General features: G+C 44.5%; 1 long non-coding RNA gene across 1 annotated transcript; it reads left to right on the forward strand.

Annotated features, from left to right (window-relative positions):
• The first annotated feature begins 3,706 nt into the window (after window positions 1-3,706).
• LOC311310959 lies at window positions 3,707-8,972 on the forward strand. The gene is made up of 3 exons (XR_014630531.1): window positions 3,707-3,790; window positions 4,074-4,104; window positions 8,837-8,972. It is a non-coding gene; the product is annotated as an uncharacterized lncRNA (long non-coding RNA).
• The last annotated feature ends 12,949 nt before the right edge of the window (window positions 8,973-21,921 follow it).

The raw sequence follows: 21,921 nt of genomic DNA on the forward strand, positions 1-21,921 counted from the left end.
AATATAATACGGTCCCTGACGCTCTATCCAGAACCCCGGCAGACGCTTCCTGTCCGACCACACCCACCTGTGCCACACTGTTGTCTGTCTCCTCCCACAGGGAAACAGTGAAGGACCTACACGTTTCTGATGAAACCATCTGGAAGGCCCAGCAAGCCGAACCAGACGTCCAGAGCCTGTATGAGACCGTCATGAACACAGGCGAGGTTAAGGTAAACTCTACCATCAGATTCACCATCCTGGAGGACAAGGTTTATAGAGTGGTCCACCTACCTCACAAGACCTTGTACCAGGTGTATATTTCTTCCCCTCTGCAACAACAGCTGCTGCAGACCTTCCACGAAGACGCCTTGGCTGGGCATCTGGGCAGACTTAAGACCTACAAGAGGCTACAGGCTCTGGCTTACTGGCCAAACCTCAGTTTGGATGTAACATGTCCAGTGTTGCCAGGTGTGCCAGCAGAACAAGCCTGGGAGCCGGAAGCCTGTCGGGAAACTCCAGCAGACTGTAGTCCCCTGTGAGTTGTTAAGCCTAATTTTTGCTTCTTGAAAAGTGTCGCTTGACAAAAAAAAGTGTCGCTCAACATGTAGCATTTATACTTCGGGCGACATTTCACGTCATCTCTATAGCAACAATCAGCCACACGCTTTTCATTTTGTTGCACGTTTGTTGCCTCTACCAATTGGTAGTCCCCCTGCCAGAAGGAACAAGGCTACATTACCTAATGGAAGAAATCAAGATGAAGCAGGCTCAACAGAAGCAGAAACAGCAGTATGACAAGTATAGGAGGGAGGTGGAATATGTGGATCAGGACAGAGTGTGGATGCGTTCTCACCCTTATTCCAAGGCTGAACAGTCTTTCTCTGCCAAGATCGCTCCACGCTGGAAGGGACCCTACCGCATCGTCCAGAAAGTGGGCCCTCTCACCTATGAGATTGTGCTGGAAGAGACTGGAGAGGACCTTAGGGTGGTCAACGTCACCAGGCTTAAGCCCTGTTACCCTTAGCTGCTGTAAAGGTCAGGGCTAAACTGCATCGCGTCATCCGATCCACCGAGAAGGTTGGATCGGCTCGGATCTGCTGCAATCTGCCCTCTCTCCTGGTCCTGCACAACTCCAGGACCCTGAAGCAGGCCAGGAAGATTGCGTCCGGTGATTGTCTATTTATAAATGGCAGCTTTCAGCCGGTACTTCAAGTGGAAGTGAAACTCAAACACATGGAGAAGAGAGAGAGAGAGAGAGAAAGAGAGTTAGAGAGCAGGAAAGAGAAAGAGTTAGATAGCAGGAAAGAGAGAGAAAGAGAGAAAGAGACTAAGAGAGCAGGAAAGAGAGAGTTAGAGAACAGGAAAGAGAAAGAGAGAGAGCAGGAAAGTTAGAGAGCAGGAAAGAGAGAAAGAGAGAGAGAGAGTTAGAGAGCAGGAAAGAGAGAGAAAGAGAGAGAGAAAGAGACTAAGAGAGCAGGAAAGAGAGTTAGAGAGCAGGAAAGAGAAAGAGAGAGAGCAGGAAAGAGAAAGAGAGAGAGCAGGAAAGAGAGAGAGAAAGAGAGTAAGAGAGCAGGAAAGAGAGAGAGAAAGAGAGTAAGAGAGCAGGAAAGAGAGAGAAAGAGAGAGAGTTAGAGAGCAGGAAAGAGAAATAGAGTTAGAGAGCAGGAAAGAGAGAGAAAGGGTAAAAGAGAGTAAGAGAGCAGGAAATAGAGAGAAAGGGTAAGAGAGTAAGAGAGCAGGAAAGAGAAAGTAAGAGAGCAGGAAAGAGAGAGAAAGGGTAAGAGAGAGAAAGAGAGTAAGAGAGCAGGAAAGAGAGTAAGAGCAGGAAAGAGAGAGAGAAAGAGAGGGGGAGAGAATATCAGCTACCCTGTCAGGCTCAGAGCAGAGGGTCACGGAAATTGCTGACAGTAGCTGATTACGGAAGTGGATGTCATAACTGGTTTGACTCCATTTACAGACAGAGAGAGAGAGCACATAGGGCTGTGGTGTTTCTGAGGGTTGTGTGTCTCTAAGAGTTTGTGAATGTATGAGAGAGAATGAGATCACATCATAATGCTAGCTATCAATGCAGGCTGGCTACTTCTCTACCTACTTACAGGTACGTGATGAACCACTGATGAACTAAGACTTACTATTTTGAATTTGTTTTGAATACTTCACTTTTGTACAGTTCAAATACATCCATCTCACTTTCTTTCTCTCCTTTTCTCTCTCTCGCTGTCTTCCTCTCTCTATGTGTAGTCAGTGAATGCAGAGACCCAACAGTTGTTGGTGTTGAAGGCCAGAGTGCCACTCTGCCATGTAGTTATGATGCTAAATACCATGGACGTCTGTACATATGCTGGATGAGAGGAGACATACCCAGCAGTGGCTGTGATGATACCATCCTCTCGACTGATGGAACCAAAGTAACAAGTCAATCGTCAGCCAGGTATCAGCTGCTGGGAGATGTAGAGACGGGGGATGTCTCCCTGACCATCTTAAGTACTATAGAGGAAGATTCAGGACGGTATGGTTGCAGAGTCCATATACCAGGATGGTTTAATGACCAGAAGGATCAGGTCCGTTTGACCATTGAGAAAGGTAAAGAACTTGGATATTGTAACCGGGGTTACAGGCTAGGAGGACTGTAGAATCGATAATACCTTAACTACTGTAATATCTGCTTATACTTAATCTAACTAACTAATATGACCTGACTATACTTAATCTAACTAACTAATATGATCTGACTATACTTAATCTAACTAACTAATATGATCTGACTATACTTAATCTAACTAACTAATATGATCTGACTATACTGAAACTAACTAACTAATATTATCTGCCTATACTTAATCTAACTAACTAATATGACCTGACTATACTTAATCTAACTAACTAATATGATCTGACTATACTGAAACTAACTAACTAATATTATCTGCCTATACTTAATCTAACTAGCTAATATGATCTGACTATACTTAATCGAACTAACTAATATGATCTGACTATACTGAAACTAACTAATATAATATTATCTGCCTATACTTAATCTAACTAACTAAACTAAAGGGCTGGCCACCACCACAAGGTGGCCCTTCTATGGTCTTACAAATAAGTGGACAGTGGCAATACTGGGGGGGGGGGGGGGGGCTATGGACCTGGCGTTGATATCTACCTGTACATGAAGTCAGGCTGAAAGGTTTGTCAACGTTGTTGACTGGAACTGGGTTTATAGAGATGAGGTAATCCTACCTGTGTATCTGCCATCAGCTCCTGAGCCAACCACAGCTTGGACATATAACCATGTGACCATAACGCCAGATGTCCTATCCAATCACACACAGGGTAGGCCGACACTGAACCAAGAACACAACATACCATGCTCGACTATCCTTTTTGTTTTCGTTATTGTATATTATTAAAACAGCTACCGTTGATATTTATTGATCGTCAAGTGTTTTTAGATCATCTGCAGGGACCTCTCAAAATAACCTAGGGAACCTGTTGCCTAATAATTTCGCTTCCTTTTTGTGTAGGTCATGCGACTGGCTACTCTACTGAGTACATCTCCACGCCACATTACAGCCAATCAGAGGTGGTAAGTAGCAGGGGCGGAGTCTGCTGAACTTCAGTCCTGATTAGAAATCGAAAAATGCTGTTGACATTTCAAAAATGTCCTATTTTCAGTTAGCAGTGCAAATGATTCATGTTGATATTGTTTGTCACAAGCAGAGCAGAAGGGTGGATCTTTCAGCCATCTTGGTGTGTGTCCTGCTGCTACTGCTGGCCATAGCAACAATAGCTGTGGTCTTCGCCAGTAAGTACACAGCACACACCACCGTATCCCATGATAGCTTCATAATGGATAGATTTCATTCAGCTTTCATCACATTTGTAATGTATACCCCCTCGCCGGCCCTCCACAGCTGTTCTCTATGACTGAGTGGGATAAAGTACTCATTCAGTAAATTAAAGATGTATATAAGAAGTAGCTATTCTGATTACTGCTAGTGTGAATCTCTACAGTAAGGTAGCTTGGATACCTTAATATGTGTTGTAAATGTGACCATGAAACAAAATGTCTTCTGTCATCTCTGCAGGACGACGATGGAAAAGACTGGCCCTGCAGATGTGAGTACAACACGGCTAGACACACGCGCACACACACACACACACACACACTCAAACACGCACACACATACGCACACACATCTACACTCATATCCACACACATCTTCGCACATATCCACACATCCTCAAACATATCCACACACATCTTTAAACATGTACACACACATCATCACACATACCCCCCCCCACACACACACATCCTCACACATATCCACACACATCTTTAAACATAGCTATCCATACACATATTCACATATACAGTATCCACACACATCCTCACACATATTCACACATCTTTAAGCATAGCTACCCGTTAAAATGGTTCTAAACAATATTATTGAATTACAACTGTGTTTAGCTAAATGAAAAAAAGTGTATTGCACCTTTAGTAGTTAAGCTATTGGGTGATTGGTTACTGTAGATATCAGTCAATGTCAACCTGTGGTCATTGGCTGTAGGTAGAGACAGGGCGTGAGAAGTGGGTGGCTCTAATAGTCAGGTTCACTATGTAATTCTGTGGGGGTTTCGTGGAGATTTGCAAACCTATACATTTTTGGAATCTTCAGACCTTGGGGAATCCAAATAACAATGTTGGCATTTGCACAGACACCTGCATGTCGGACATTTTGGATTTTCATAATGGCCGCCAGAAAATGTCGGATTTCAGCTACCCTGACCTCTGAACACCCTAAAAAATCAATTAAACATGCCAATCCTATGTTTTCTTGGTCAAGGAATCCAACAATGGTATTTATTTGTTACCCAGATAAAATATGGGGCTGTTACAACCTTCCTTTTTTAAATTATGCATAGGAAATCTAAATTTAATTTTTCGGTTGTGTATCTATACATAGCAGAGTAACTAGGTAATACTGACATTCTTTTAAACACCAGATTTGAAATCTGGCAAGTTTCACCAGGTACCAGGTTTATGTGTGTAGCCCTTATAGTTTTGGAAATATACTCATTTCCATGTGTGTATGTTGTTTTAGAATTTCCATAGGGAGTTAGAACGTTCTAAAAGCTGTCTGCTGGCCTGGACGAGAATTCTGCCGTAGGCCTACAAGAACGGTCTTCATTTGATAAACCCAATTAATATATACACTGTGTATGACAAAATATAGATTGAGTGTTGGCATTTGTTGGCAAGGTTGACACCTTGGCCATTTTGGACTTTCAAAGTGGCCGCCAGAAAATGCAGGATTTCAGCTACATTGACCTCTGAACACCCTAAAAACTCAATAAAACATGCCAATCCTATGTTTTCTTGGTCAAGGAATACAATGGTGACTTCAGAATTGTACTCACAATCCTGCTGTGGTGCCCCCCAAGGGTGGCAAGGGAAATTGATACCTTAATCCCCCTTACTGACCCTATGCAAGTCCTGGGACAAAATACTTCAATTTGTACACAGGATTATATGAACAATGACAAAGGTAAATGAAAAATAGCCCAATCTTTACATGTATGTGATATACATTAATTACACCATAGTCTGATATCAGCAGTCAGTCAGCAAGGAAAGCTCAAAACCCCAAAATCAGCAACTGAAACAATCTTGACCAATTAACAGATTTATTGAAGAGAAGATGGCTCCAAATATAAAAAAAACATTTTACAGAGGGGCTGAGGGGCTAACCAAGTTCAAGTCCAGATCTGGAGAGTGAGTCCTAGTAGGGGTCCGTTGTCTCTCAGCAAAGCTGAAATATCAGTTCAATCAGATGGGAATGAGAGTGGGGTACTGTATACACAATATAATACAAATAATATAGCCAACCAGTTAACTAGTCACACAGTTACTGCCAGTCGAATTGAGTTTGCTGCTTAACGACGCCTCCTGGCGGCTATTGTGCTACACGGAACAAGGAGGCGGTCTGGGGTGGTCCGAACAGACCTCTAAAACTGCGCCGCCGCTGTCGTTGCTGCTCTGCGCTCAACATGCCGCGCGAACGGTTTACTTCTCATGACTGTACATGGTTCAGAGAGCGATGAATCGTATAGGAGCAGTGGAGGGGTTCTGGGCAAACTGGAATTGCCAGCAATGAAGGGTCTTGGATAAAAGAAGAAACAGGATATTAATGACTTGTAAACAGAGGCAGGGAATGTTCAACTTCATTAGAAAAACAAAACTAAATGCAAGAGGGAGATTCTCTGAACTTACCACTTCAAGCTTTCACAGGTCTTCATCACTGTCCTGGCTGTCATTTTGGCCATTGCAGTCTGCATCATTCTCACATTCACTTGCACACAAACAAAGGTCTGTGCAGGCCAGGTTGTGTCTCCTGCATGAGCACCGCTAGGTTGCACAATGGGTTTTACACTGACATCTGACCATCTCTAGAATGGCCTGTGGTGCAGGCGGAACCTTTGTTGTGGAAGGTAGTATCTTGCCATTGGGATCTTGATAGTAGCCATGTTGGAGTGGGTCAAAAAGATTTTGCCTCATCACAGTTGCTTGGCACCACACGTTACTTTGGACCCAAACACGTTCAATGTGTTCTGCAAGGGCACCAACTGTGGGAGGCAACTTGCTGCTTACTGCCAAGTGTTTGCAGAACAGATACCACCTTAGGTGTGGAATGCTGTTTATATGGATGCCTTTCGGGCAGTACACTGAGCACACAAAGTTCTCCAGTGCATTTTTCACTTCCTGTGGTAGGTCGCCTTCCTCAGAGAGTTTCACCAGGGCGGAGAAGATGTCCCTGTCAGCCTTCATGTACTGTTGAAACCACTTGGTTTTGCTGATTTTGGAGTACATGTTCTCAACAGTACATGAAGGTGTACTGCCCGAAAGGCATCCATAGGCCATATTGTCTGAGTTAAAGTTTATGGTACTGTCATTATCTTATGGTATGAGTTGTATTGAGTTATATTGGCTATTAACTGTACTGGTGATAATATTGATTGATATTGGCCAGAGAGGTTTGGGGAAATTTAAGTGTTTATTATTTGGGTATTACCAATTCAGAGTTGATTCAGAGATATTGTTCTGGTAACTAATTTACACAGGAACTAATTTTGAAAAAGGTACAGTACTTTGCCTCATATTCTCTAAATTACTATTCATTGTTTTAACATATTGTGGGGTTATGTTTATTGAAATGGAAACAAATTCTTATTTGTTGTATACTACATAAAATCTTTTGATAAATACTATTATAGTCTTAAACTAATAAACGTTGTCTGGAGTCAGTTATGTCAGGTACAGTGATGTTTATAGGGATATTTCTACCTTATGAACTTGAACCCAAACACCCCATCATTCTAGTCTAAGTCAAGTTACGGTAACCTACATAGACTAATTTAGACTGTTTGGGGTGCAACACAAATATATGGGGGTGTACTTGATTTAGTTGACTTGAAACCAGAACAGTGAATTTGGACCCACCAGGTTATTTGACAGGCTATGGATGAGTGTAGTGGGCTAACGGATTGACAGGTCATGGATGAGTGTAGTGTGCTAACGGACTAACAGGTCATGAATGAGTGTAGTGTGCTAACGGACTGACTGAGTCACCCTGGGACGCGTGCAGTTATCACACAGATGTGGGGAAGATGTGGTGAACTTCTGCTCATCCTGACACCCTGTGAGTAATGAGACCTTTGGTGCCCCAGAGCTGAAGTGAAACTTTTAATGAACGATTGGAATGAAACCTTGAATGTGAATGAAATAGCCCACGCAATGGAACAGGGACATGAAGCACAGGAGGGCCATGTCATTCTGAGAGTGACAACTTTATTGTGACACAGCCAACCCCATGCAAGCGCACACCTCAAGACCAAAGGTGAGTGCAGGGTTAGGGTTAGGGATAGTGCATAACAGATTAAATAATAGCAAACATACAAAATAAAAAAAGCGTAACAAAAATAGTCACATTGTATGTGCCATAGAGAGCCATGTGGAGTCATTGCCTATTCAGTCAATGCAGTCTTTCAGTGTGAGGCTGGGGTCCACAGACGATGAACTACAGCTCCCAGCCAGGGCTCTGTTCTGTGGGCTTCAGCAGTGGGACATTTAATACAACCCTCAGCTCAGCGCTGGGCAGCTATCTGCCTACATTTAATACAACCCTCAGCTCAGCGCTGGCCAGCTATCTGCTTACATTTAATACAACCTTTAGCTCAGCGCTGGCCAGCTACAGTATCTGCCTACATTTAATACAACCCTCAGCTCAGCGCTGGCCAGCTATCTGCCTACATTTAATACAACCCTCAGCTCAGCGCTGGCCAGCTATCTGCCTACATTTAATACAACCCTCAGCTCAGCGCTGGCCAGCTATCTGCCTACATTTAATACAACCCTCAGCTCAGCACTGGCCAGCTATCTGCTTACATTTAATACAACCTTTAGCTCAGCGCTGGCCAGCTACAGTATCTGCCTACATTTAATACAACCCTCAGCTCAGCGCTGGCCAGCTATCTGCCTACATTTAATACAACCCTCAGCTCAGCGCTGGCCAGCTATCTGCCTACATTTAATACAACCCTCAGCTCAGCGCTGGCCAGCTATCTGCCTACACATGTCTAGCGACTGAGATCCCCCAACTACATCAAACATTCACACCTGACTCTCTCCAGACCCCACTGTTCTCGACGCCCCAACCATGATGCTGGGGTAATAATGATGCGTCTCTCTCATACTCCTCTTCTCTTTCTCTCTCTCTCCTCCTCCTCTTCTCTCCTCTCTCTCTCCTTGTCTTCTTTCTCTCTCTCCTCCTGTTCTGTCCTCCAGCCCCCAGCGTTCTGGCTCGGTGCGTTTCAGAAGCTCAGTCTCCAGTCTGAGGCTGGATGCCAGGGAGACGGCTGTGGAGAACATCTACCAGCTAGACGAGGACTACGAAGAACCCTGACCCCTCACCCCTGGCCACTAAGCCCTAACCCCTGGCCAGACACAGTCTTGAGTGTGAACACCAAGGGCACAGCTGTGGAGAACATCTACCAGCTAGACGAGGACTCAGAGGACGAACACCTCACCCCTGACCCCTGACCAGACACTGGTGACCAGGAACACGGACCTTGATCTCCAACCTGTACTTGTTGACAAAAAATCATGGCTGTGCCCCCCAACCTGACCATTCTTTCAGTACCTGGGATTTGTTATTGCTCCATATTGTTGACACAATTATTTGGGATGCATTATTGGTCCATATTGTTGACTCAATTCTTCGATTAATCTCTGTAATACAATAAAACTCCTATTGCTGACTCATTATAATAGAAGTGACATCATCATTGTGTGACTCTCACAGCGACTTTTACCTGCACTCACTGCAGCCCAGTCCAGTTAAAGATCCAACAGAACCACTGCTGTTCCTCACACACTGATGCCTCCCAGCCCTGTGGCCTAGGGGAGACACTTTTTATTCTTAGCCTTTATTATACAGTCAGTTAGCTCAATTAAAGGACAATTTCTTATTTGTAAAATAAATAAAAAAATGTATTAGTATTTTTTGTTTGATTTGTAAAATTTCTACTTTCCAAGCCCCTTTGGTGTTTTAGACTACCCCTGTACTCTTTACATTTTATATTTTTCTTTTAATGTAGATATTCCTTTTTGTGTTGCTTTGTTGCACATACTGTACATTCAAACAGTGGTGAAGTCCACATTTACATTCTCTTCAGTTCAAAAGATCCTCCAAACCCCGATACAATTATTGCGTTACACATAGTAGTGGATAGTAGTGTTTTAACTGAATAGTCTCTCTAGACAGATTTTCCTAACTAGTCTTTCTCTCTAATATTTAATATTAATACCATTTGGTCAAATTTTAGCAGACACTTTTATCGGAATTGATTTGTCACAGAAATATAATAAAAATAAAGGTATTGGCATGGGTGTATTATGTACATGCTATGTACAGTATATAGTACTGTATATATACTGTGATGATATATGTATAGTATGTATATATTGGGATACTGCCACTGGTGTGGGGGGTTGCTGTCTGTCTCTTTTGTGTCCTGAAGGTAGGATGGACCAGCAGGTCTAAACAGGGCCGGATGCAATGCACCAGGTGCTGGTCACTGGCAGCAGGCTACTTAGCCCCACACTCCCTCCCATTCCTCCCCCCCTCCCACACTCCCTCCCATTCCTCCCCCCCTCCCACACTCCCTCCCATTCCTCCCCCCCTCCCACACTCCCTCCCATTCCTCCCCCCCTCCCACACTCCCTCCCATTCCTCCCCCCCGCATACTCCCTCCCATTCCTCCCCTAGCCCCACGCTCCCTCCCATTCCTCCCCCCCTCCCACACTCCCTCCCATTCCTCCCCCCCTCCCACACTCACTCCCATTCCTCCCCCCGCATACTCCCTCCCATTCCTCCCCTAGCCCCACGCTCCCTCCCATTCCTCCCCTCCCCTCCCCCACTCCCCACCATTCCTCCCCTAGCCCCACGCTCCCTCCCATTCCTCCCCCCCTCCCACACTCCCTCCCATTCCTCCCCCCGCATACTCCCTCCCATTCCTCCCCTAGCCCCACGCTCCCTCCCATTCCTCCCCTCCCCTCCCCCCCCCACTCCCCACCATTCCTCCCCTAGCCCCACAGTCCCTCCCATTCCTCCCCTAGCCCCACACTCCCTCCCATTCCTCCCCCCCGCATACTCCCTCCCATTCCTCCCCTAGCCCCACGCTCCCTCCCATTCCTCCCCTCCCCCCCCACACTCCCCACCATTCCTCCCCTAGCCCCACACTCCCTCCCATTCCTCCCCTAGGCCCACGCTCCCTCCCATTCCTCCCCTCCCCCCCCACACTCCCTCCCATTCCTCCCCTAGCCCCACGCTCCCCATTCAGACTTTATGACTTTACAGTCCATAGAACCCAGCCGATGTGGTTCTCCGATGTGGTTCTCAGGGGCTGGCTCAGACAGAACCTGCACTGTTGTGTTGTTTATGTACTGTGCTGTCACGGCGACCAGCTCATTTGCATGGCCACTTACAGCTGTTGTTTGTCTGTATGTTTGGTCATACTAGCATATCTACACATCTACACAAACCACAGCTCACTGCACACGTCAGCCTCAGCATGAGCCCCCTGCCCACACACAAACAAGCTCAATGGCTGCTAGGAGGGATGGGCAATGCTCATCTGAGAAGGAATATGTCCGCCACAGCTGTGGTTAGATCTCTCTCTCTCTCTCTTTCTCTCTCTCTCTCTCTCTCTCTCTCTCTCTCTATCTCTCTATCCACCCACCCACCCACCCACATCTGTGCTCCTCCACAGGCATGTGTGACCCAGTCCTCCTAGCAGTGTATGGGGACATGCAGATGGAAGTCCTGGTCAACAATGGAGCTTTTCTTCCCTCCCACCCTGGCTCTCGTCCCCTCCCCACCCACTCTGCCTCTGGCTGGGGTTAGCAGCAGGGGGTCACTGCCCTGCTGCCTGCCCGGCCTGGAGATGTCACAGAGAGAGCACTCCTCAACACAGCTGCCTATTCACACACACACACACACACACACACACACACACACACACACACACACACACACACACACACACACACACACACACACACACACACACACACACACACACACACATTCTGTTTTCTCTCTCTTTTGCCTCTTCTCTCTCTTCCTTCCCTTCACTCTCACTATCTTTTTACTCTCTCTCTCTCTCTCTCCATTCATGTGTCCCCTTTCTCCATCCCCCCTTTCTCTGTCTCTCTCTGACAGTCCCCAACTCAAATCAGTAGTGCAGTCCTGCACGCTGGATAGTGAACCCTCAAAATGGCCGCTGGCTCTGGGGGGCGTTTGCTGCACTGCTGGATCCTTTTAGCAACACTCTCAGGCAAGGAAACCTGACTTCTTCTAAATTACTTCAAACTGTTCAAACTGTGCTTGACTGGATCAGTGTAGCGGATATTGGTCTGAATAATTCAGTATTTGAAACCAAAAGTTCAGCTATGTTTTGTTTCATTATCAAAAGGTCTGTAAACTCTGTGTTTCAACCATTTACAGTAGGCTGATGTAGGTCTGATTCATAGAGTGAGAAACCTCACATTTAAGCTGCATAACTGTTGAGGTGTGTCCTGTGTGATCGGGTCTATCCTAGCTTCTTCTACTACCGTAGGCCTGCATGTCAAGAATGACATTTTCATCAGGTGTTTTCATAGTTTGAGAGGCTATCCAATTTACTGACTATTGTATAAATATAGGTTTAGGCCCAGTCTAGACATGCAACAAGATACTTGCCCTGGCTAGTGAATCTACTGTAGGCCTAGAACCTACCTTGGTGTGTGGAAGTCAAGAAAACCAACATGATGACATGTTTCCTCCAGGTCAAGCAGCGCTCTAGGATCTCTAGGATCCAAAAGAACAGCCAGAAATGAAATGGCTGCCATTTCCTCTCATGAGTCACACTCTGGCTTATTGGAAAGGTCCTTTTTGTTTGTGCCCCTTCCTTGCCTCCAGTCCGGTCCTGGGCAGCAGCTCTGCGGGTGAGCGAGGGCGGCTCGGCCCCGCTGGCCTGTCAGTACTCAGCCAAGCGCTTGGGCCTGAGCCGCGTCTGCTGGGGCCGGGACTGCGGAACCTTCTGGTGCCACAACATCCTGGTGCAGACGGACGAGCGCGGGGTGATCTCCAAGGTGTCAGACCGGTACCGGCTGACCGGGGATATCCTCGCAGGCCACATGGACCTGCTCATCCTCAACGTCCGTAGGACGGACAGCGGACCGTACTGCTGCAGGGTGGACATTGATGGCATTTTCAACGACAAAAAGGTCACCCACAGTCTGAGGGTTCAGAAAGGTAAGCGCAATTTACACTTTGAAGGTTTTTAAGCATATCAATATTTATATATTGCTATGATAAATTGAGAGGACCGCCATGAAAACCATGTCTTTGAAGACCACTCTTTGGCTCTGCTGTAGCAATTTCTAAAATACAGTGTCAGGTTAAAACCAAAAGGTTTATAAAAAATGCAACTTAGAGTTCAGATGTGGTGTCCTCCCAGAGAAGCAGAGCCACACCTGGTTCACACTGGGCATGTTTGCTGAGGTCTATATAATAATACTGTAAACACTTTGATTAATTGGGTCAGATGACCGGCTTCATGCAGGCCAGGTCAGACAGAAAACTGGCTTTACCCTTGCAGCCGCAGGTGGCGGTGTTTCAGAGCAAAATATATAGAAATATCTCGTTTTCAATCTATCATACTTTAATTTCAGCTGGAAAGTAATGGAAAAGAACATGTCATATTTACATCCCTGAATCCCTAGTCAAGACTGATTCTGTTGTGATCTAGACTAATGTGTCTGTTGTGATTTAGACTAATGTGTCTGTTGTGATCTAGACTAATGTGTCTGTTGTTATTTTGACTAATGCGTCTGTTGTGATTTAGACTAATGTGTCTGTTGTGATTTAGACTAATGTGTCTGTTGTGATCTAGACTAATGTGTCTGTTGTGATTTAGAGTAATGTGTCTGTTTTGATTTAGACTAATGTTTCTGTTGCGATCTAGACGAATGTGTCTGTTGTGATTTAGACTAATGTGTCTGTTGTGATTTACAGTAGACTAATGTGTCTGTTGCGATCTAGACTAATATGTCTGTTGTGATTTAGACTAATATGTCTGTTGTGATTTAGACAAATGTGTCTGTTGTGATTTAGACCAATGTGTCTGTTGTGATTTAGACTAATGTGTCTGTTGTGATCTAGACTAATGTGTCTGTTGTGATTTAGACTGTCTGTTGTTGATGTGGATGATTCCCTCAGCTCCAGCTGTGACCACTCAGCCCCCCACCACCACCACAACTGAGGAAACCACAGAGCCACCTGCTCCAACCGGTCAGTCTAATAGATCTAATATTATCTAATATGGTGGAATATACTCTATGAGAATCTGATAGAATCTGATAGAATCTTATAGAGTCTAATCAAATCAGCCATTTAGGCTACCAGAACATGGTCTGCTGACCTGGTGAGATCAGGTTTGTCTGGCAGGCTGACATGGCCACATTAAACCTCTTTGAAGTGACCCTGGTCAAGGTGTCCAGAGCAGAACCAGAACAAGACCAAACCAGGACCAAAAGCATAGGCAGAATCAGAACCAGACCAAACCAAAACAGGACCAGAACCAGACCCAAACCAAAACAGGACCAGAGCAAACCAAACCAGAACCAGGCCAAGCCAGGACCAGGACCAGAATCAGGCCAAACCAGGACCAGGACCGGGATCAGGACCAGAGCAGGATCTCCCTTCTGGCTGCCCAGGACCTAACCAGAACCAGGGTCTATGGCTTCCCAGGACCAGTACCAAGACCAGGACCAGAACCAGGACCAGGGTCTCCCTTCTGGCTTCCCAGCACCAGTACTAAGACCAGGACCAGGGTCTCCCTTGTGGATGGTGAGGACCAGTACCAGTACCAGGATCAGGCTCTTCCTTATGGCTACTGTATATGACTCAAAGTGCGTGTGGGCTGCAAAGTAAACTTTAAACTTCTCAGTTGAACCATCAGAAGATGATGAGACTGGAGGGAAATATACTGTCAGTTATACCCCTCTATCTCTCTCTCCTTCCATTTCTCTCCCCTTCCATCTCTCTCATATAACACCATCACCCTCTCTCCCCTTTTTATCTCTCTCCCCTTCCATCTCTCTCTCCTCCCATCTCTCTCCCCTTCCATCTCTCTCCCCTTCCATCTCTCTCTCCTCCCATCTCTCTCCTTCAATCTCTCTCCCCTTCCATCTCTCTCTCCTTCCATCTCTCTCCTCCTATCTCTCTCTCCTCCCATCTCTCTCCTCCCATCTCTCTCTCCTTCCATCTCTCTCCTTCCATCTCTCTCATATAAGAGAATCAGCGCCCCAGGAATGCAGATGAAGATAGTGTCATCGTACCAGTTTACCTCAAGAAGTTTCACTTTCCCACTGACTGTGTGCCAGATCAGCCTGTGTGAATGGTGATTGCTGCTCCTTCAGGCCTAAGTACTGTTTGTTTCGGGGGTTTTAAATGTATGTTTGTTTAGATGGTTAGAAGGGACTAGGTATATCAACAGGGTGGCCTGTGGTGAGATGAGATGACTTGCTTCGTCCTCATACTGAAGAGTGAGTGTGTGTGTGTGTGTGTGTGTGTGTGTGTGGGGGGGTGTCTTTCAGAACACTGGAAAGCTCCTGAGTCACCACTTGTAGATATTCTTAGATGGAACTCCAGCGTGTTGCATTCTGGGACAGTTGTGAGTAATCAAATACTGTAGTTTTTCCTTGGGAATGTCACCGTAACCCAACATCAGTATTATAACCTAACCTAATCCAGTCAATCACCTAACCCTCACTTAATCTAATCTAATCATCATCAACATCATCACGTAATGGACTCTAGTTTATCCACATGCATGTAAACACCATTCAACTGTGCTTAGTGGTGAAATAGACAGTCTAGACACAGTACATAGACATATTTAGACTAATGTGTCACATAGTACAGTACAACACAGACACACACATACTTGTTCTCTCTCTCTCTCTCTCTCTCTCTCTCTCTCTCTCTCACACACGCACACACACACACACACACACTCCTCTCTCTGTGTATCTCTGCTACCCCCAGGTGGAGGATGCAGTTCCTACTCTGTCTCTGCAGATCAACGTGCCGGTGCTCGCACTCTCTCTCTGCCTGCTGCTGCTGCTGCTGGGAGCGCTGGTCCTGCTGGCCTACAGACGTATGCAACACCTTCACCCTGACTGTGTGTGTGTGTGTGTGTGTGTGTGTGTGTGTGTGTGTGTGTGTGTGTGTGTGTGTGTGTGTGTGTGTGTGTGTGTGTGTGTGTGTGTGTGTGTGTGTGTGAGAGAGAGAGAGAGAGAGAGAGAGAGAGAGAGAGAGAATACTTTAATCACATTAGTGCAGCATACTGATCATGGTCCTGTCACAATTTTGTCCTTAGGAGGGATCCACAGAAGAGCTTTGAAAACAGGCTGGTGAGAAAATAAGCTCTCACTAGGACACATACTACCATACATGGATATGGAAGACAGCTGATATACCATTCAATTAACCAATAAGCTAACAATGATGATGACATCAGTTTCATGATCGGTGATCAATATGTTCCCCTAGTCTTTCAGCCAAGGAACCTCCCCACATCATCTACGAGATCAGGATGAGGAGGCCAGTGGAGGAGAACATCTACACCCTGGACTAGACTAGCATGCACTAGAACCTAGAACATTTGCAGCCTAGACTAGAATATGCTGGAACATCTGCATCTAAAACCTAGAACATACCCTCAAGAACACTCTAGAACATATATACCTAATAAAACATCTACACCCTGGACTAGAACACACAATAATAGCTGCATCCTGGACTAGACTAGAACACACTAAGACATATACACCAAAGAGCCTAGAACATCTAGACTAAAACACACCAAAACATCTGCACCTATAGATCAAGTGCATTTACCTGTACACCCTGGGCTAGAACGCCCTAGAGCATCTGCACCTAGAACATAGGACACCTACGTCCTGGAATAGAACGTATTACATCTGTATTTAGATCCTAGAACATCAACACTCCTCTAGATTAAAACACAGCCTATGCACCTATAACATAGCGCTGAATCTACACACTGGACTAGAATGCACTAGATAGAACATCTACACCTATAGAACACCTAGAACATACCTGTAGCCTACACCCTGGCATTGCCTAGAGCAGAACATACACAATTGACTAGAACATACAAGCACATCTACACCAAGAACATAAAACACAAAGACCATCTATACGTAGAATACATACAGGAACTCCTAGAGTTTCCCCACCAAAACATCAACACCCTGGATACAGGAACCCTGAGACACTTGCAGGGTAGTTTAACTCTGTTAAATAACTTACAGTAAAGAATTTTTTAATGTGAAATTGGATTTATTTACCTTGGGTTGGGAAGAATACTATATGGTTGTGTCATATGCAGTAATAATAGCCTTACATTTGAACTTTAAGGCTGAATCCCAATTCACTCCTTGGCCCTACCCCTTACCCCTAACACTTAATTTTGCGCCTTCACGTTTAGGAGTATGGTCGTCCCAGTCCTCAAGGGTTTCGAGTGTAGGGGTAAGGGAAAGGGCATACAGTAGCCCTCGAAACAGATTTTTTTCAGACTCACACTTCAAATCAAGGGCTACAGTATGAGCAAGCAACAAAGGAATGCCACACATTTCAAAATACTACTGTTGTTGTGTCACGGAATATAATTTTAAGATTTTTTTAGGCGGTAATGTACTTGTTTAACTTCAAATCAGTAGTCAATTTATCAAGATAGAGACAATTTGAAAATTAGTTGTTTTCAGAGCTAGCTTGCCTTCAAAATCAGCGCTCACGGTAACCGCCGACAACAGCCTTATCTCGGCAAATGGTTTAGAAATTTGTCGCTGGCTCTAATGTCTGTGTTTTGGGTCAGCTAACATTCAAAAACTATGATAACCAACATATTATTTTTATTTTTGTTTAATATTGTTTCAATTAGAGACCTTTTCTTTATAACAAGCATAGCCTAACGAAAAATTGCTGTCATGCTGATATGTCTTAGCTAACAACATTGTTTTAAGGCTGATTTGTGCGACAGTCCCGCATTCTGACACATTTCCATGTCACATTTCCCCCCTTTGATAGTATATGAGTGACACTCGAAATTGAACTAATCCACCAATGAAGTTGCTGCACTTGTTACCGCTCCGTGCCATGGAGGTATAATATAACTGGAGAACGCATTTAAAATGGCTGCCTATTCATTTCAATGAAAGTTGCTCACCAGTGCATGAAGCCATTTGACGTAGTGGCCACAGCTCGGTATTTCAAGTCACGTGACGGCATGCGGCCCAAAAGGCTCATTTCTAGTAGAAATAGATTATAATAGATAGGGCTAGCAGCGTAAAACAACATTGTCTTGAAGGGGTGTCCCATTTCATAGGGGAAGATTTCAACCCACTAACCCTTGACACTCCTAGGGGCAAGGGGTAGGGGTAAAAATGAGAAATGGGATTCGGCTTAAGAGTCTGTAATGTTTTCCACAAGCTGTCTTAGGCTACTTTTTATTGTTTCAAATAAAATCAGTAAACCTGGACAGCTATTCAATCTATCCTTGATCCTTCTCTTTTCACTTTACTCAGGATTAACAAAGGCACACACACTACTTTAATATGAGAAAGGTAAAGATTCTGATTTGAAGTTTCTGAACAGTTGTCTTTTGAAGCCTCAGGTTGACAAACAAAATGATAGCTGCTGCGCAGCACTGGGTCGGGGCCGGGCGGAGTAAGAGGAGGAGGGAGACAAATGGCAAACATATGAGGGTCTAGGTGAACACATATGTACACAAACTAGTGCAGTGTTTTCCTGTTAACTGCTACAGTCAGGAGATGGAACAAGGTTTGAGGTTGTAACATGGTCACAGCTCTTTTCTGTCCTGGCCACACAGTGAACTGCCCACCGACATCAGGACTTCTCATATTTCACCATAGGCTTAAAACACACCTCTTCAAGAAGTACTACCAGGATTGTCCCTCTTAAGCACCTATTGTTTTTTAAGTTATTTACTTTTGCACTTTACCTTAAGCACTAGATTAGACTCTTGTCACTTGTTTAGAAAGGAGATGCACTTGTGAGCTCTGGTGCACTAACTTCCTATGTTAAATGCAATTATGTAAGTCACTTTGTATAAAAGTTTCAGCTGAATGACTAATGTAATGCAAACAGCCAAAGACATGCAATGCTTTTGCTAACTAGCCAAATAATGAATCTTAGCTGTGTTGCCGAAAGTTGAAGATTGAGGGTGGATGTCATATTGGTTGAAATTGGTTCAGTCCAACTACCGTATTTAAGCACATTTTGTTTTACATGAAAAACATGATTGGATTTTGATAGTATACCGGGGCCCTCACAACCCAAAGTGGACACTGATCCAAGTGATTGATCTGAACCATTGTATATGATCATAAGTAAACTTAATAAGTAAGTAACAGGGCTAAACATGCATTTTCCCTTTACTACTCCTTTAATTCATGATAAGTTTACTATCTACTATTAGCTTATAAATGTGTTATAACACATCGTTATTATAAAGTGTTACCGTGTTCCCCATATAGTGAACTACATAGGGAACGATTAAAAGGTTTTCGAAAAGTACATGGAACGTCATTGCGCCGGATATTCATGCGCCCAGTATCACGTAAACAAACCGCACACTGATGGCAGCAGGTTGAAATGTACTCAGGTAGTATTTAGTTTCCATGTTCAGTTTTGAATGTTAAATCCCAAATAAATTGTTCAAATTATAATGATGTGCAAGTGTGGTTTTGTCAACTATGGTGCTGTCTGCTAATAGCAGGCTGTCAAGTTGCCAGACCGTGATAGCCAGTTAGCTCACGATATACAGCAGCTTCCATAACATTAACTGTCGCTATAGCTGTCGGTGGCTAAAGCAGTTAGCTAACATAACAATAATTCCTGTAATTATTTTAATGCTGTTGGTTCAACTTCTGTTTCTCAGGCATAAACGGAGGCAAACTCAAACTCGCATCAGCAGCAAAATAGCTAGAGGAATCATCGTAATGTTAGCCAATTGCTTAAGCCACCGATAGCTGCTGTCTTCTTCACATCTTCTCCTTCGGTAAAACATGACAGCATTGAATTGTGGTATACGGGAGAAATTGTAGGGTACATCGAATGTGTAGTGAATTAAATTAACCGTTGAGAATTTGAACGCTACAAAAAAAATGGTCAACGCACTATAGTGCACTATATAGAATATGGAACTGTTTCGAACACAGCTTATATATACAGACTAACAAGACGGGTGGAAACCAATCAAACAATCAGTGGCACAGGTGTCCTCTCAGAGTAAATTAAGCCTGTCCTAGGGTCCGCTATTGGGGCGGGGTTGCCAACAACGTTTCTGATTGATGGAGGCATTGCTGTTGCACTATAGGATTGTGAGTAGTGTATTTTTTCCTGTATAAACAGCAGTAGTTTGAGGGGACAGACTTCAAAATACTGTCCAAAATACAGTTTTTGAGAGAAAATTCTGAAAATTGTCCCACTACATCTACCATGTCATGAAAATTCTGTAATTTTTTCCATGAACATTTGAGATTTATTGAGGGAGTATTTGCAGTAACTGTTCACATTAAACCATTTTGATGCGCTGTGGGCTCAAATTTTGATATTTCAAAAATCTGTGAAGATCATTTGTGGAGGACAGACTGAAGATGTAGTGTAGCAATTGAGGTGTCAATTGACCAAAAAATGTGGGAGGAGTAGGATTTTGGTTTTACAGTTACAGTCCAGAACCAGGCCAGGTCCCGTCTGACTTATGTGCGAGGCTGGCTTGTTTCTGTTCAGGACTGGTAGGACGAAAGCTAGTCATGCCACTGAAATAGCTGTGAATTGAAATGACATGAAATAATGTCTGATAAATAAAGATGGGTCTTGTCACCTGGACACATTAGTTCCAATGCTTCCAATGCTAATCAACAATTCCTTACGTAATGTGACATTGTAGAGGGTCATATTCTTGAGAGGGTTGGTTCCCTCCTCTACTGGTGTTCATGGCCTCAAAGTTGAGCATCAGGATAAACTTGTAATACTTCCTGGGGTCGCACAAAGCAGGAGGTAGGAGCAGGAGCATGTTACCAACATGCCTCACTAGCAAACTGATAGCACACACCTGGAATACTCTAAGCTTGATTTAAAGGGATAAAAGTGGGGAACACATTCTTGAGACGGTTCCTAAAACTGGAGAGAAAAAAACGGAAATGTTCTCTTCCCCGTCCCTCCCTCTCCCATCACTCACTTCTGCATGGGGCTGAGCTCCACTCTGACAATGAGCTCGGTCTTGGAGGGCATGTGTTGTAAGACATCAGCCTTCTGAGCATGTGTGGACCAAGCTTCCTGATCTGGTCCTCTTTGGCGATGTCCGCAAACTCCTCCACTAAGCCCTCCAGGTTACTGGACAGAAGAGGGAAGGGACAAGTGGTGGGGGAGAAGGAAGAATGATTCCGTTTGTACATTATTAGATGTTGACATTCATGAAGTTGGATATGTTGTGGTTGAAACAACATTCTCGTACACAACATTTTTTCCATTCACATCTAATCCACTTTCTGCCAGCAGACAATTTCATAAACAGCACTTTTTCTGATAAGGCATTTCTGATGATGTCCTCAGTCCAGTCCGTACGCTTAATGGCTTGTAGCCACAGGCGACTCCGGTTCCTCTGAAAACTCCGGTTTCCGCTTGAAACGAATAAAGTCTACTGCTCCTTGCTAAAAGGGTCTATAACAAACAAATATGACCCACGCTCGTTTATTTATGGGCAGTGGCTCTACCACATCAATTCAATAACTGACATAGCACCACCAGGTAACCACATTTTTACACAGCTTCTATAACATCCAGTGACAAAATACTGTCACGTCAGGGTTTGAACTTGACATTCAGTTTGAGAGGCAAACTCCCTAACCACCAAGCCATTGAATATCTGGGAAACCTGAGGTGTCATAGATGTTTTGGGACCACTGCCTCTTGTGGTAGCAACATAGAACTGCAGGTCAACAACCCGACTGAGGCACGGATAAACCGGCATTCCCTCTCGTTGGTGCGACGCCTCAACAACCTGACGGAGGCACAGACAAACCAGCATTCCCTCTTGTTGGTGCGACGCCTTGCACAAAAATTGTTTAGTGTGTGGGATTTATTCCTTTTTAGAAAATGAATTTGGAAAATCAACGTGATCACTAAACACAGCAGCTTTGTTGCGCAGTGAATTTAAATATGCCGCTGTTAGCCTGGGGCCTATAGAGGGCCTAATGCCGGGCTCACACTACAG

Source organism: Borostomias antarcticus (genome assembly GCF_949987555.1).
Source record: "Borostomias antarcticus genome assembly, chromosome: 1".
In the NCBI taxonomy this organism is placed as follows: Eukaryota; Metazoa; Chordata; class Actinopteri; order Stomiiformes; family Stomiidae; genus Borostomias; species Borostomias antarcticus.